This window comes from Triticum aestivum, chromosome 4D (genome assembly GCF_018294505.1).
Source record: "Triticum aestivum cultivar Chinese Spring chromosome 4D, IWGSC CS RefSeq v2.1, whole genome shotgun sequence".
NCBI classification, from domain to species: domain Eukaryota; kingdom Viridiplantae; phylum Streptophyta; class Magnoliopsida; order Poales; family Poaceae; genus Triticum; species Triticum aestivum.
Genome location: NC_057805.1, coordinates 144427986 through 144444514, shown reverse-complemented (window position 1 = coordinate 144444514; position 16529 = coordinate 144427986).

Sequence of the window (16529 nt, the reverse complement as noted above, 5' to 3'; positions counted from 1 at the left end):
CAAAACAGGCTCCCAATTTTTTGAAAAATCATTTTAAAAGAATAAAGCTCAGGGAAAAGCAAATCTTGCAAAATTAAATCCACTGATAAAGAATTGTTTCATAGAGAGAGTATACACTTCCAATAACGTTTTTGGGAAGTTTCCACTTGAGGCAAAAACCCATAATATCAAAAGGTAAATCCAGACAAATGGAAAAGTTTTAATTTCCTGGCAAAATTTTAATTTATAAAACAAGGCCAAAATTTTGGGGTGTCACAACACTACCCCCCTTAAGAAAAATCTCATCCTCGAGATTTGTCAAAAGCCTTTTCAAACATTGCTTTTATCAAAAGAAAACATTCTACTGTGCAATAAAAATGTGGTTACAGTGAGAGGGCAATAAGTGGTGTAAAACCAAAGTGTGGTACACTGGCGTTGCGTGGAAAAATCCACGGTCGGGGAAAAACGAGATATTTTTACGTGGATACAGTAATTTAGAATAAATTCTAAATTACTAAAACACGCTGGTCGTACCCGAGAGCACAGTGCTCTCTCTGGCTGACAGGTGGACCCAGGGCCCGCTGTCGGCCTCTTCTTCTACCTCTGGCTCTCTCTTCTCTCTCGCGTGCTCTCCCGCGCTTCCTCCACCTGCGACGCCTAGCGCGTAGGGCATCTAGGCCGTACTGCGGTACTGCGCGGCGTGCTAGCTGCCGGTGCAGCGTGCACTCACCTCGCGGGCCAGTGCACTGTCGGCACTGCTCACGGACTCGCCTCCGAACACCGGTGATCGAGCGACGATTGGTGCTGGTGGACCTCGCCCACCGTACACTGATCTCGAGCTATAAAACGATCGCGGTCCTCCTCTCTTCTTCCTCACACCTGGCCTCGCTTCTACTTCTCCTTCCTGCTCCTCCATTGCTGTTTGCAGGAGCTCGAGGCGAGGCTCTAATGGCGGAGGCGATGCCGGACTGGTATGTGGTCCTGGTGTGTGGAGGTTTGGCGACGTTGCTGGGGCACTCCGTGCTCCTGTGTGCGATGATCCTGGATGATCGTCGTGATGCTGCCGCTCGAGTGTTAGCTCTTCGCGGCAGCGGCGATCATGGGGATTAGGTGCGGCATCGAGTGCTAACTGTTGTCGGTGTGCTGGGGCAGCTCGCGCCCGAATGATCACTCACAAATCTCTCTTACTGAGACTGTGGTGTCCTCGGGTGTGATCAGTTAGGCGCAACAATGTGCACTAGGATTTGTAGTTAGCGCATGAGGTCGAGTGGTTGTAGCTGTGAGTCTGCTATTACGATGCTGCGCAAATAAAAATCTATGTCGTAAAGATATATATACGCTGCAGCAACTCGGGGAAAGAAATCTCATTACAAAAATTTATCGCGAGAAAAATTTAGTTAAATAAAGATTAACAGCAGTAAAATTGTTCACATAATTGGAACCAAAAATCGGATCCGTCGCACAAATCTGTACAAGTTACAACACATAAATAAATACTGGGATAATAAACACAGCGGTGACGTTTACAAGGAAAACGGCAAAAGGACAGGGTCTTGAGAAAATGCCTCTGGTACTGGGGCACACTCCTCTTCTATCGGGGGAAGCGGGTTGACCAGTCGATGAATGCGCCTCTCCTGGTCAGGCCTTAGTGGTCTGCCAATAGCGATCCGAGGATTTAAATCAGCGAGGCTCTGGAGATAACCCATTACCCGCTGAGTCAAACGCTCCTGAGCAATAACGTACTGGGCAAGGTTGGCCAGTACTAGATCTCTCTCAATTCGTCCATCGGGAAAAGATGCAACTTCTTCGGGTGCTGCACGACTCGGAAAATAATAATATCCTCGTTCGCTGGCATAGGGTACCGCGAATCGAAGACGAGCGAGCGCTTCGTACGCAGCAGCTTCTATGGCCATATGCGGAGTCGGCATGGATTTCCCCACGAAGGAGACTTCCGTTGGGTCTTGGTTTGGGTATGCGGGAGGGATGTGCACCACTGCCCAATATTTCGAGGTGGGTGGGGTGATCCTCGATTTGAGCAACTCGTACTGGGGTGGATGGGTGGCACTCATGGTACTGCAGGTAAAGTCCCACAATAATTTAACAAAACTACCTGGGGTGGCGTCTGGGGTTCTTAGATAAATACTGGGGGTCGTCATGGCAAAGAAATGGCTGTGAGTGCTGCGCACAAGGTGAGGGGTACTCGGCAAGGTCATGAGGTGGCCTTTATATAGCATTGGGGCTGGGTTATCTACCGGGGTGAAGGGTAACTGGTTGTCGATCCTGTTCTTGGGTCAAAGCCACAGATATACATATATCATAAATGTGACGCATTGCTGCGGGTGTCGTCGGGTGTGGTTTTGGTAGCGGCGCCCGATATTTAAAAACGCAACTGTACGTCAACGTACATATGCATAGCTACTACTCCACAAATAGGGGCGCTCAAGCAGACAGCATATAATAAAAGCGATACAAGATCTCACCATTACAAAGCGTAGGAAAACTAAGGCTTGATACTACTCGAGCGACTTAGTCTACTTCGTTAATATCTAAGTGGGCTGGCCTGGCGGATGCCGAGGTTTCTCCACGAGTTTCTCCGTCAGGATTTGCTGGTTGAGGTTGAGGGGCTGCAGGCTCGGGGTAGTGGTGATGACCATCGCGGGGGTTGTTGGCCACAATCCCGTTGGAGAGGGTTCCCAAAAGGCGACGAAGTGCTTCTGGGGACACCAAAGCACTCTGGTTGATGGCTGGGGCAGCCCTCAAGGGATCGATCGGGTGTCCGAATAGCACGACTGGGTTGTCGGCGTCGGGCTCCACTTCTCTTCTCGCCGGGGCGCGGTGAACCAGTTCTCCATGAGCTGCGATCAGATCAACGGTGACCTGATCGAACAGTTGCTCTAGTGCGCTTACATAGAGCACCAGATGCAATAGTGCAGGATCTGTCTCGTGATCTCCGTTGGCAGCCTGGGGCGGCCTACCATACCCGTCACGACTGGGGTAGTAGTAGAACGAGCGACAGTTAACTCTGGGCGACAAGTGCCGGAGTTGAACTATAGCTTCTCGAGCCGCCCGTTGGATGGCTTGTGGCTCAAAGGAAGTTGTCCTTCCAGTGAACCTGTAGGGGCGTTCTGGCGACAGACCCCTACCATAGATGTGCACAGTGGCCCGGTACTGACGGCTCTCACCGTACATGGGTCCTTGGTACACAACATATTCTGGGGGCTCTTCTAATGCATAGGCACGGCGGGTGAGGTTTGCGAGCACGGTCACAAAACCTCCAAGGTTGGTTGCTGTGGTCTCATTGTGAACAATGGGGCCAGGCATCGTGGCTTGGTTTGGGGAAAAGAGGCTGCGCTGTGCTGGGCTGAGGCTAGCGCGCCCTTTTTATAGGAAAAAGGGGACGGAGTCTTCCTTCGCATGCTTGCGAAAGAGACGTGTTAGGTGTCGGTCACTGGCGCGTGATCGACGGGCTAGGCTGATAGGTTGGGCACCGTCCGCCAAAAGGCGTCGGGTCACTGTGGGGCTATCTTGCGCGGGAAGCTTGGCCGGGATTAGGTTAAGGTCTGGTGGTTTGGTTAACCTAGGTTTATTGACCTGGCTAAGATAGGATTAGCCAATGGTCAGCCTGGCTCTGATACCAAGTCTGTCAGGACCGGATTTTCGGGATAATAATTTTCCAGAAAATGGCCTTTGTGCTCACCAGCCCCAGGATTACTGTTAGCTGATGAGGCACCAACTTGATACAAGAATTCCAAGCAAAGTACAAAATATGTAGTACAAGACCATTGTGGCCTATGAATACAACACTTGGTTTCTAGTGGTTGATGGCGGAAGCGGTTTGTGGTTCATCTGCATCTATGGGACTCCATTTCCCACAAGAACAGCTGACCAGGATAATTCCTATCTTCGCGAGGCTGCTATCATCATTCCATGGGTTCCGGGGCTGTCGTTGCAACGCTCTTCTCCACGTAAGGAATCTGGCCAAGACAATAGCCAGGGACAAGCGAGTGAGTACGTTTGAATGTACTCGCAAACATTAAGAACACGGGTATAATATAATAAGAGACAATCATGTTCCCAAATATTTTTATGATGATAACGTCTGTCATGAAATGAACGAAAAACCGTGATGCACGCATGCGGGTAAAATATGAACATGTAATACGGGAGTAGAAATAGAATGCATTGATCGAGTGTCTGAAATGACTCCTCGAAAGGGTGCAAGTAAATTAACAACGCCGCAGTTGGGCGTCTGAGCGACACCACAAAAAGGGCTTATAAAGGATAAATAAATAACAAACATGCCGCAGTCGGGCGTCTGAGCGACGCCACATAAAGGGCTTATAAAGGATAAATAAATGACAAACATGCCGCAGTCGGGCATCTGAGCGACACCACAAAAAGGGCTTATAAAGGATAAATAAATAACAAACATGCCGCAGTCGGGCGTCTGAGCGACGCCACATAAAGGGCTTATAAAGGATAAATAAATGACAAACATCCCGCAGTCGGGCGTCGGAGCGACGCCACATAAAGGGCTTATATAAGAATAATCAGAGTGAATATCCAGGAGGTAGAACCGTCCCAGGGATACTCAATAATTCAAATAAAGTAACTGGTTAGTCCACAATAATGATAATCATAATCCTCAGATGACATAGGTCATAAACAATGTTCTGGTATATCCGTTTCTCCATCCAAAGACCGTCACTGTGTTCTAGTTTAGCCGTTCTCCATCCGAATACCGTTTCTATGATCCAGTTTAGCCGTTCTCCATCCGAATACCGTCACTAGACCCATCTCAGACTGTGGTCCTTACCCATGAACATGGCTATCCGAATGGATATATCCTCTGCAGAGGGTGTACTATTTACCCACGAGTAATGGATTTATTTAGCCCATCGGGACTAATTCCGCCTACGGACTTTTAATTGAAAACACGCCTGACCTGCACACACCAGCTTAACTTACCAGTGTCTGGAATCACCCATGACACCTGTCAAGCAAAACTCTAAGTGGGGAGGCTACAACCTCGACGTAGCATGGGATCAAATTTATATCGCGCGCTCTAAGGGGTGCCCCCCTCTCGGTCCCAACCGGAAACACCGATGCCCCCGGACCAGGTGGCGTGCCTACCGGATGCATCCGGTATCTTCCACCATGGCCTCTCTGTACGGTGTGTGCCTTGGTAAGGGGTTGACAACTTACTGAACCGTATCCCACCCGCGGCAGGGACAAGTGGTAGTACAAAACAAGTAGTGGAAGTTACTAATCAAGACTCGACCTACGGCCAACTCAGGAGGTCCAAGTATTCTCCGAATGATTGGCATAACCAATATATTTCCATTAATAGACAGAATCACCGTTCATCAAACCTCATCATGCCATACCGGACACACTCGTCCCAACGAGGAACTAGGGACAAGTTCGTGTCTACCCAAGACCACGACATTCCTGGCTTCCTTCCGGTATGCACGAGAAGCTCACGAGGATGATAACTAACTCCAACATATCCATTACTAACAGCAAAGCATCTCCAATATGCACTCATGCGTGTGACTTATCGATACATAGAAATAACACATGCTCCAAGTCAAAGTGGTGTTGTAACTGTATCAAAACTCCTCACGAAAATACTATGCCACAGTTCAGAATGCTTGCCTTCAAGAGTATGCAAAGGGTGCACTTTTTGAAAGCTTTCTTCTCTCTCCATTTCCTATTTTGGAAAAAAAATTCAAATAACAAATATTTCAAACACAGTACAAAAAGTTGCTTCAAATATTTTTGAAATAAATCTTAAAATAAACTAGATAAAATTTGAGAGAGGTAGGAAAAAGAGTCAACTCATTTGGAGTTTTATTTTAAAAGATATAGGCAGTCAAAGTTTGGTCAAATCTCTGTTTTTAATAAAAACCAGAAAAAGAAAACGTTTCGGGGGAGAATACGCTTTCGAAGCATAGGAGACGTACTCCGGGGTTCTACGTGACCACTTGAACTCGCGGAGGCGGGGCTGGGTCACTGACAGTGGGTCCAGAGGGCCCACTGGTCAGGTTTGACCATTCTCCCCTCTCCCTCCTCTTCCTCTGTCCGAACGGGGCGGGACTCCGGCGATCGCCGTCGACGAACGGCGGCTCCTCGAGGGCACCTGAGGGCAGGGATGGACCCGCCAGACCGGGGCGGTCCTCTCGGTGGTCGCTGGGTCAACGGTGGTGGGAGGAGTCGCCGGCGGCGAGCTCTGCGGCGGAGGGAGCTACGGGAGTGAAGTGGGTTTTGGGTTCCAGTGGTTTCCGATCGAGGTTGAGGCGCTGGGCAGCTCCGCAAGAACGAGGGGAAGCGGTTGGTGGCGCTGGATGGGCGGGGGTGTGCCTGGTTGCGACGAAAGGCACCGGACGGCAGCGGCGGCCGAACAGGCCGGAGTTGGGGAAGATGCCCTCTTGCGGTCAATCCATTGCTTGGGGAGCTCTAGGGGGAAGGCTTGAGGTCGCCTGAGCGCTCGGAGGGGCTCGGGGTCTCCTTTTATAGGCGTTTGAGGCTGGTCCCACGGCGGCCGTGGATAAGAACGCCGGCCACCACGATGCTGTAGCTGCAGGGCGACGTGGCGTTGACGAGCGCGTGCCGACGGGCTCCAGGATAAGCTCGAGCTGTTCACAGGGGCAGCTGGCGCGCGCGGGTGGCTTGGGCGGCGCCGACCATGGCAGGAGCTCACTGCCGACGCCGGCGTGCCGCCAAAAGCTCTGACGGCGGCGCTGTAGGGTGCCAGAGGTGGCGTGGAGAGTGGGCGAGGATAGTGCGTGTCTCTGCAGGCGAGCAAGGGCCAGGGGCGGAACGCGGCGAGTGCGGCAGTGCGACGCGGCGGCTCGGTGCGCGCGCGTGCAAAACGTGCGCTTTGGGCGCGCCCAGAGCACGGACGGGACGTGCTCGACGAAATGCCAGGGCAGCCTAGAGTGCGAGGGTGAGGCTGACAATTAACAGGACTAGGATAGGGATAGCTAGGAGTTTAGTGGACAAGGTTGCTGGGTCAGTGGAACAAGATCATAGTGCAAACTAGGAAACATGCCCAAAACTGACTGTGCACACCAAGTGTTCGACAGAATGCCAAGTGCATTTAGGCAACTCTTGGAGTGGCCAAAATCTCCAGATCAGGGTCTCTCTAGTTGTAGGTGATTATGGCAAGATCATTTGGGCAAAACCAGAAACTTGGTAGTGCATGTTTTGCAAAACTACAGTTTTGGACAGAAAGAAAAAGGTTTCATTGCATGCACTTAAAATCCTCCAATGGGTCCACTCTCCTGGACTTAAGGGTTTTTTAGGGAGGGCTTCAAGCAGGAAAAAGTTCAGGGGCACTAGAGCAAAATAAAAGAGGGTTGCAGTACAACTCACCAAATTGAACCAGAATGAAAAGGAGGTTGATTCACTCAAATTTTTCAAAGAACAACACTGGGTTTTTGCATGAAGTTGAATTATATGCATCTACTGACATCTCCAAACACTTGGAAGAATTTTTAAAGAAATATTTAAATAGGTTGTAGTGCAAAAATGCCTACTGGACCAGATTTGAAAAGTTGATGTAGAGCTCAAAATCTCCAATAACCAAAAGATATTTTTGCATAAAAGTGATGTGGGAACATCACATGACATCCCCAAATTTTGGTGGAAATATTAAATGCATTTGTCAAATGGTTGTAGTGCAAAACAGGCTCCCAATTTTATGAAAAATCATTTTAAAAGAATAAAGCTCAGGGAAAAGCAAATCTTGCAAAATTAAATCCACTGATAAAGAATTGTTTCATAGAGAGAGTATACACTTCCAATAACGTTTTTGGGAAGTTTCCACTTGAGGCAAAAACCCATAATATCAAAAGGTAAATCCAGACAAATGGAAAAGTTTTAATTTCCTGGCAAAATTTTAATTTATAAAACAAGGCCACAATTTTGGGGTGTCACACTACGTGTCTGAATCGACATTCCAGGGCTCAATGGGGCCGCATCTCAGGAGCGCTTCTGGCCTTCGCGCGCTGGCCGATGCGAGGGTCCACCTCACAGCTATGTTCGCATGCCATTTGGCCTGCCGAACACGGCTGTCACTTTCCAGCACCGCTTACGGAGCATCCTGGTGGCTTAGGAGGCTAGGCATCACGAAATACTGGCGGAGATGGCGACGGTACTCAAGGAACCACCCGAGTCCCCAGAGCCTCCTGAGGCTCAGGGCCCTGGTGGTCCAAGAGGAGCGACTCCTTCAGCGCACGCCTTCAGCTACCTCAACACTCCTTTGACAACGGTACCAGGTGACATTTTCCGGTTTACTTAGCTGGGAGCACCCCTTAGGCTGCACCATTCCCAGTTCTCACGGGCCTGTCCCTATGGCATGTATCTTTTTGTATCTTTAGCTTACTTTGTCGGGGCGCCCCTCGGGCTGCATCATCCCCAGGCCGCTTGGGTTCGTCCCAGTGGCATGTATCGTCCCTGCATCTATTTAAAATAGCTTGTTCCCTTGCATGGGTTACCTACAATTACCACCTGCCTGCCCGGCACTTCAATGCCATGAACATCGTACGCCCTTGCAAGCCCGCCCAGGACCGCCTCATGATTAAGGACTGGCACGGCGTCTGTGCTCGGGTCCGTCCCTGCAGCGTTGCTAAACCCAAGAGGCTGAGCTCTGGCTTGCGGGCCCGCTGCCGTGTACGTCACCTCCCATGGCCCTTGGTGCCTTGTTCTTGCATGAGCTAATCATGGATGGGCAGGCTAGGGCGCGCGACCCGGTGCCTCGCCACCGCGGGAGCCGCGCCCCGGCGTCTTTCTTCAGGATCCTTCGCATGAGAAGACTAGGCACGGCGTCTGTGCTCGGGTCCATCCCTGCTGCGTCGATAAATCCAGCGACCGAGCTCTGTCTAACGGGCCGGCCCCATTCACGTCACCTCCTAGGTTTGTTGGTGTTTGGCCTTCTCACGTGATCGCCTCAGGAGATTCGTCCGGTGCAGTTTGCCTAAGCATCTCGCAGGACCACCACAGCCGTCAAGAATTAAGACCAAGCGCAACCCGCCTTGAGGTAGGGCCTCATGAGTCCCGCACTAGCTCACGAGTGCCCGGACACACCTCGCCCAGCCCTGCCGTGCAAGCCACGTGTCAGGGCGGGGCTGTACACGCCCCGGGGGCTCCACTCAGAGGGAGCCCTCACCCACGCACCAGAGGAAGCACCATGCTCTGCGCTGGCAGTCGACACGGTCGAGGAGCGGCTATGCCCATGCAAGTCCGGAAGTGCTACGCTCCGCGATGGTGAGAAAAAATTGAGGGCAGCCCCATGGCCGTACCAACCTCAGGGAGCCCCAGGGCTCGGTGTCCAGTCTCGTCGCAACACTTCCCCTCAGGAGAGTCGTGTGAGGGGGCTGGGCACGGGGGCTGAGCCCGGGTCATGCCCGTGCGTACGCCGCCCTTCCAGGTCCCTCAGACCTGGTCGACATGCGTCCCTCCCAAGCGGAGCCTCGGCAAAGGAGAAGGTATGAGGTCGTTAGTACGTCAAGGGGACTCCCGAGCATCCCGACTCAGGAGCCTAACTAGCCACGCAGCCCCTTACTCCTTGGCTCCGTCCTGGCGATCCGGACGGCCCAACAGCAGTCGAGGTATGCGCGGCGTCGGGCCCTGCCGACATAGAACACTAGGCCTAATTCTGCATTTCCTTTCCATAAGATGTTGGCCCGTCAAGGGGGACTCCTGAGCATCGCGACTCAGGAGCCTAACTAGCCACGTAGCCCCTCACTCCTTGGTTTTGTCTTGGCGATCCCGACGACCCAACGACGGTCGAGGAATGCGCGGGGTCGGGCCCTTCCGACCCAGAACACCAAGCAAAACGGGAAGGAAATCACGGAATCTTAACTAAATATTACAAAGCATATTGTCTCCAGACATCAAGTAGAGTTTTAATGCCTCCCCGAGGCACATTACGCATCTCAGAAAAGTTTGCAGGAAGATAATACGGGAAGCAATGCCATTGCTCACCAGCAGGCTCCTCCTCAGCCCTGGGCGCCGTCACCAGGAAGCACCTTTATGTCGGCAGCATCGCCAGCCCCGGTTGTAGGAGGAGCAGGGTCGATGGCAAGGAACTTCTTCACGGCTGCGAAAGCAGCTTCGCAGTGCTCCTCCTCCACGGGCTCGAGCAGCTCGCCAAGGTCAGCCTCAGGATCACGGAGATGAAGGTGGTTGAAGACGCGCGTCAAAGCTGAAGAAGAAAGTGCACGGGCTTCCCCCTCCACCATGGGGCCGATCCCGTCGACGACGCCCTCGAGCGCCATGACAAGATAGGGAAGCAGCTAGGCGGGACCTTCGTCGTCTGTCACCAGTGGCTTCTCCAAGCCCTTCTCATAGAGAGCCTCCAGCGCCTCATGGGATCTCTCCTCGAGGGACTAGAAGGCCACGCGATCCTCAGCCAGAATCTTCGCTTTGGCTTCCAGCTCGGTCTTCTCTGCCTCCACCTTCTGCTCCAGCTTCTCGGGCCTTCATCTTCTCCTTCTTTACCTTGCGATTGTGGGCCTCGGCCGCGTGCTCGTTGCGCATGGTCTCCAGCTCGGCCTCCATCGACCGGCAGCGCTCCTTGGCGGCTTCGGCATCCTTCAGCGGCACCTCGAGGTTGGATGCGGCTTGGTCGGCGGCTCATTTACCCTCCTCAGAAGCTGCCACGGCCTGGCCCAACGCCTCCCTGACGAACGCATCGGAGTGTAGCCAGCCCGAGATAAGCTCCAGGCGCCCCGCCACCAGGCGATGGTCGGTGCCTTGAAGATCATCCCGCAGCCGCGTCAGCGCAGAAAGGGCATGGTCCAGGGCGTCGGGCGTAGCGGAAGGAACGCGAGCTTGCGGTGCGGTGGAAGAAGAAGGCAGCATCGTCGTCAGGACCTGTAGGTCGACGGCGGTGGAAGAAGAGGTTAGGAGCTCCGGAGTCTGCGGGACCTCGGCTAGCGAGCTGGAGATGGGTGCCCTAGGAGCCGGCATAGCAGTGGGGGTCGCCTTCTCCTGAGGACGGTCCGCTAGGTCTCGCGAGGATGACCGATCGGGAGAAGTACGGGCGCCATCACTGCCCTTCTGCGCCGGAGGAGGTCCGGCCATGCCAGGCTGCTCGGTCCCCGAGGATGCGGCCACCCTCTCCTTCTTCTTCTTCGACGATAGCGTCGGCCTAGCAGCACAAGGAAGGGACATCAGGAAGCTGCAACGGAAGCAGGAGCAAAGGCACAGTCAAGATAGGATACTCACGGGTCTACTATGGCGTAGTCCCGTGGCCTCTTCAGAAGTGCGGAGCCTAGGGGCCTCGCAGCCTGGGGCGCTGACGCGCGGGCCCCAGGAGTCGACGAGGCCGCGGCGGCGCCGGGCGACGACACGGTGGAGGCATCACCCCGACAGATCAGCGTCGATCTGCTCTTCTTCGGGACCCCAGGCAGCGGCTTCTTCGAGGGGGAGACCCTGGACCTCGTAGTGACCCCAGCAGGGGGCAGGACTTCCCTCACCGGGTGGTCGTCATCGTCGTCGTCAGGCAAGGCATGGAGGAGATCGGCCTTACGGGGAGGGGAGGTCTCCCCAGTCCCCTCCGGGCTAGCCTCCGAGTCCTACTCCTCCACCTTCTCAAAGTCATCGGAGGACACCATCACCGGAGCCGTCACCACTTGGGCCTCAGAGGGCGCCGGCGGCACAAGCCCGCGCCCATAGAAGGCAGGCATGTCGGCGGTGATCTTCGCCCCGTCCGGGCGATAGTACAGGGGAAAGAAGATGCCCGGCGGATACCCCTGGTCGTCCCCGACCAAGAGGCGAAGAACCGTGCCCAACTCCTCATCAGACAAGGCCTCTGAACACAGGAGGAGGTCCTCTCCTTCATCCCCAAGCATCCACAAGGGGCGTGAGTGTGCCTGGAGAGGAGCCACACGCTACAGCAGGAATTCCTTGACGATCACGGCCCCTGTCAGCTTCGCCGCTTTTGGGTCATCAGGCTTCAGGTCGGTGGTCATCCTCCCCAGCACCTGCTCCGCTCGGGGGTTGGTGAGCCTCGCGCGGAACCACCCGTCATGAGATGTGGGCATCTCCGTCGGTAGCAACAGCCGGGGGTGTGAGCACTTGGCATCCATCAGGACCCACTTGCTCCTAAAGCCCTCGGCCTTCTTCCCCGCCTTCGAGATCGCGTTGGTCTTGTTGGCCATGATGAAGTTGATGCACCCCGAGCAGTGTCCATCCTTGATCCGGATATAGAAGAAGTGGCGCAGTAGCGCCACGTACGGCATCACCCCAACGTATGCCTCGCAATAGAAGGCGAAGATCGACACAAGGAGGACGGAGTTGGGATGAAGATGGAGGGCGTACAGCTTGTAATGGCTGAGGACGGAGCAGAAAAAATCGAAAAAGGGGGGAACCAACCTAGCGACAACACTGCTCATGAAGAAGGGATAGAAGGTGCTGCCCGGTGCACGGTCTTTCTCTTCTCATCGCCCTCCGCCGTCATCAGGAGCGTGGCGGCGAGGTTCTTCTCCGAGACGCTAGGCGCTTTCAGCGCAGGTTCGTACCAGGATGGCGGAGGAGCGGCCTGAGCCTTGCTGGGCGCCATTGATGGTAGGCTCGGAGGAGGATTTGTGTGGATCTGGAGTCTTTGGAAGAGAGAAGAAAGAAAGAAGATCTGGAGCAGGACGTAGGGGAGCAATGAAGGCAGCACGGCGCGCGCCAGCCTTTTGTCAGTTAGAGGCAGTTGCCGAGGCAGCGTGGGGAAGCGGAGACGCCCACGTCCCGTCAATCGCCACACGTCAATCAAGGCCGCAGGATGTGGGGCCCGCGGCGCTCCGCACTTGGCTTTGGCTTCGCCTCGAAGCCAAGTCCGAGCGCGCCTTGGGCCCGGGGGCTACTGTCGGCGTCCTGGGAATGGGGGTCCCCAGACTGCCTGCCTGCGGCCCACGGCATGGCTCCACTAACGGCCTGGTATGGCCCATCTTCATCAGCAAACACTCAAGACCCTCGCGGGGGGCCAAGCCTCGAGAGGCGGACGACACAAGACCTCCTCAGGGGTAGCCTCACTAGTCTGGCTCGCGAGGAGCAGAGAGATCAAGGTGGGGGGCACCTGGCGAGGTTTCCGTGACGTGAGCCATGACGACCAAGGCCAGGCGGGCGCCAACGAGCGCAGAGTACCGGTTGCCTCTTTGGTGCTAAAGGGGCGGGTGCAGGCGAGGAGTCCCGAGGCATCAGGCAAAGGTTTCCATATCAGTGCAACGAGACCAAGACCAGCAGGACGGTACGACGGACGTCATCGCGGAGCCCGCGACGGCGTCACCACCAGAGCCTTTGGCAGGGGAAGACCACCTTTTGTTAGGATAGCTTGTATTAGCTATCCCCCTTCAAATTGGCTGTTGTGGGATCCCTTCCCGCCTAAACATTTGGGAAGAGGACCAGGGCCTCTATAAATAGGACTAGCCACCACCGTAGGAGAGGATGGATCGAGGACGATTCAGATCGTCCCCAACCACACAAGCTCATCGAGCTCGAGAACGCCTCTCCTCAGGAGGTTGTTCTTCCCTTGTACTTGTTCATCCTCAGTCTATAAGGCAGTCCACCACACCACACTGGAGTAGGGTATTACACCACATCGATGGCCCGAACCAGTATAAACTCTTGTGTCCCTTATTTCTTGGGTTCGTCGAGCTAGGCCTTGAGATCGTTGCAAGAGCGGGCTAGGGGGAGAGTGATCTTCGTGCACACCTCAGTGTTCGAACCTCAAGGGTTTTGCCGAAACCCTTAATCCGACACACACAATTATCGCATTCACTACGCAAATGATAACCATATCTTCTATGCACCAGGAGCCAAAGCCTGAATCTCCTCGGGAAGCCCCACCACCATAACCTGGTTATTCCGGTTGACCACAACTGTATACAGATCCTCAGCATTCCAATCAACAATACGCGGCTGCAAAACAATAAAACAAATTATCAAAAATCATGACACATAAAAATAGAATAGACAATCAGCCAAACACATAAAGTGAAAGCTGAACTAAAACCCACGTCATTATTTTGAATGTTCTCAACGATCTTTTCACCATCATAGGTTCCCGCATACAGCAGAGTATAGTGGCCACATTCATTCAACCCTTGAAGTGGAACCTTCACAAACGTTGGTTTCTTTGCAGAAATCTCCCATTTGGGCTGCTTGCTTGCATTATACTGAGCATCACCATACACAACCTTCATTACTTGGACCAATCTAGGTATCTGTAAATAAAGAAAAGAAACCACACATTTTTAGGTGTCAGAAAAGCAGAAACAAAGAGGCGGAAAAATTAATCTAGTACATATAATAAATGTCACTCACACTCATCTCACAGTCTTTGTGATAGGTGTTCTTTGAAGGACGATGGTTCTTCCCATAAGGTTAAGGGTCAATGATGTCAACGGTACTTCGGTACCGATTCATGACATATAAGTAAAAGTGGTTCACTTTCAAATCCTTTGATAAAACCATAGGTTTTAATAGAGGCATCATGATCTAAAAACAAATGACCAAAAATAGATATTAAATATTCAAAATAAAAACCAGCATCACAAAAAAAATCAGCTAGTAGATCTCACAAGGTTGGCACTGAGCAAGTCTTCCCCATCTTTAGCATAGCTCTGGAAATCTCCCGTCACACTCTCCACATTAAACTCTTTACACTACAAAAAATACACATCCGTGATGATATGTGTTTGTCATAGTAGGTCACGTTTTCTATCATGCATGTACATCCATGACGATTTTATGACAGAATCAAGATAGTCATACCTGTGCTGTCATAGAAGTGTTCCATGAAATTACCAAAATTATCATCACGGAAGTGTCCACTTCCATGACGATAAATACCGCGTCATGGAAGTGCTTTCGTCAAAGGTGACCGACACATGGCATCCACCATAACCGGTCGCCGTTAAGCTATCGGGTCCGATTTTGGATCCGATAACCCGCTAACAGCCACGACCAATGCCGATTTTCCACGTGTAAAATTCTCATTGGCTGACGGAACCACATGTCAGCTCCGCGTTGGCACAGGTGTCACTCATCCAATGGGCTAGATGCGCCTATGATATGTTAACACGTGGACTGGCCCAAAAGTGGCCCATCAAGATTAAATGGCCGGCCCAACTAAAGGCCCACAAGATTTTGTGGACCATAATTCGCCGGCCCAGCTAAAGGCCCACAAGATTTTGCTGACCATACTGGGCCGGCCCAGCTAAAGGCCCAAAGATTTTGAGGACACTAGTGGGCCGGCCCATTAACATGCTGCCATGTTTTGGGCCAAATGTCGGCCCATATTTGATCCGGTCCATTAATAGCCTGCCACGTTCTGGGCCTAATAAAGCATCATATGAGATCCGGCCCGTTAATAGCCTACCACGTTTTGGCCCATATTACGGCCCAGATAAGATCCGTCACTTTAAGAGGCTTTGGGCTAAATTATGGCCATATCCGATTCGGCCCGTCAACTAGACGTTGTGCTTTTGGGCCCACTTGAGGCCCGGTCAGGATTTTTGTCTGCTAAAGGCCCATTTAGTAATATGGCCTGATATTAGTTTCGGGATGTTAAAGGCGCATTTAACATTTCGGCCCTATATTTATTTCTGCCTGTTAAAAGCCCGTCATATAGTTGGGCCTAACTATGGCCTGCTTTGCATCCGGTCTGCTCACAACCGATAATCTGATTGGGCCAAACAAGGACTGAGACAATTTTGGCATGTTAACGGCACGTGATGTGATTGCACAATCATGGGCAGGGGTCTATTTCGGCCTGCTGTCGGCCCATGAGCTATTCGACATGTTTCAGGCCCAACCTACTTTTCCGCCTACTAAAAGCCCATTGAATTTTCTTGCGAAAATATGGTCGGCAGTTTACTCGGCCTATTAAAGGCCCAAAACTGCCAGTGGGCCAGTTTACATTTAGGCTTGTTAACGGACCAAGATGACTGGGACCATGATGCGGATCATACATAGTGATTTGCATGACACCTGATTATGTACCGTAATTTTACGGTTTGGCCGGTTTACTGCGAAGACAGGATATATCACTGATACGCGTCGGTGCTATACAAACGGTTTTTAACCCCTTTCCGCTACGGCGTTCGGAACCGTCGCCAAGTGAGTGACGGTGATAGGGGGTCCTTCCCACACGACCCAGAAACCGTTGGGGATATGCCCTCCTGGGATACACACGCTTGGCAAAATGAGGTCGTGTGCGACCGGCGAGCGCTCAAATACGGTAATACGTATAGTAGAGCTAAAAAAATACAGTTATACAGGCGAAGTTGTTTCCGGTCGCAAGTACATCCCACACAGTCAGTCCCCCCTAAATGTTCCCGTTCGTATGTACATCCCACACAGTCGCTCCAAGGAAAACGTTTCCGTTCACAGGTACATCACACACAATCTTCCCCGTTAAATCGTTTGTGATAGTGTTGCCATTGCACACGATATTAACAATTTTATCGTTTGTGTTATTGAATGTATCACACACGGTGCATATAAGAAACTGTGTGGCAAAGGCTATCCATAACACACATTTTTTATGT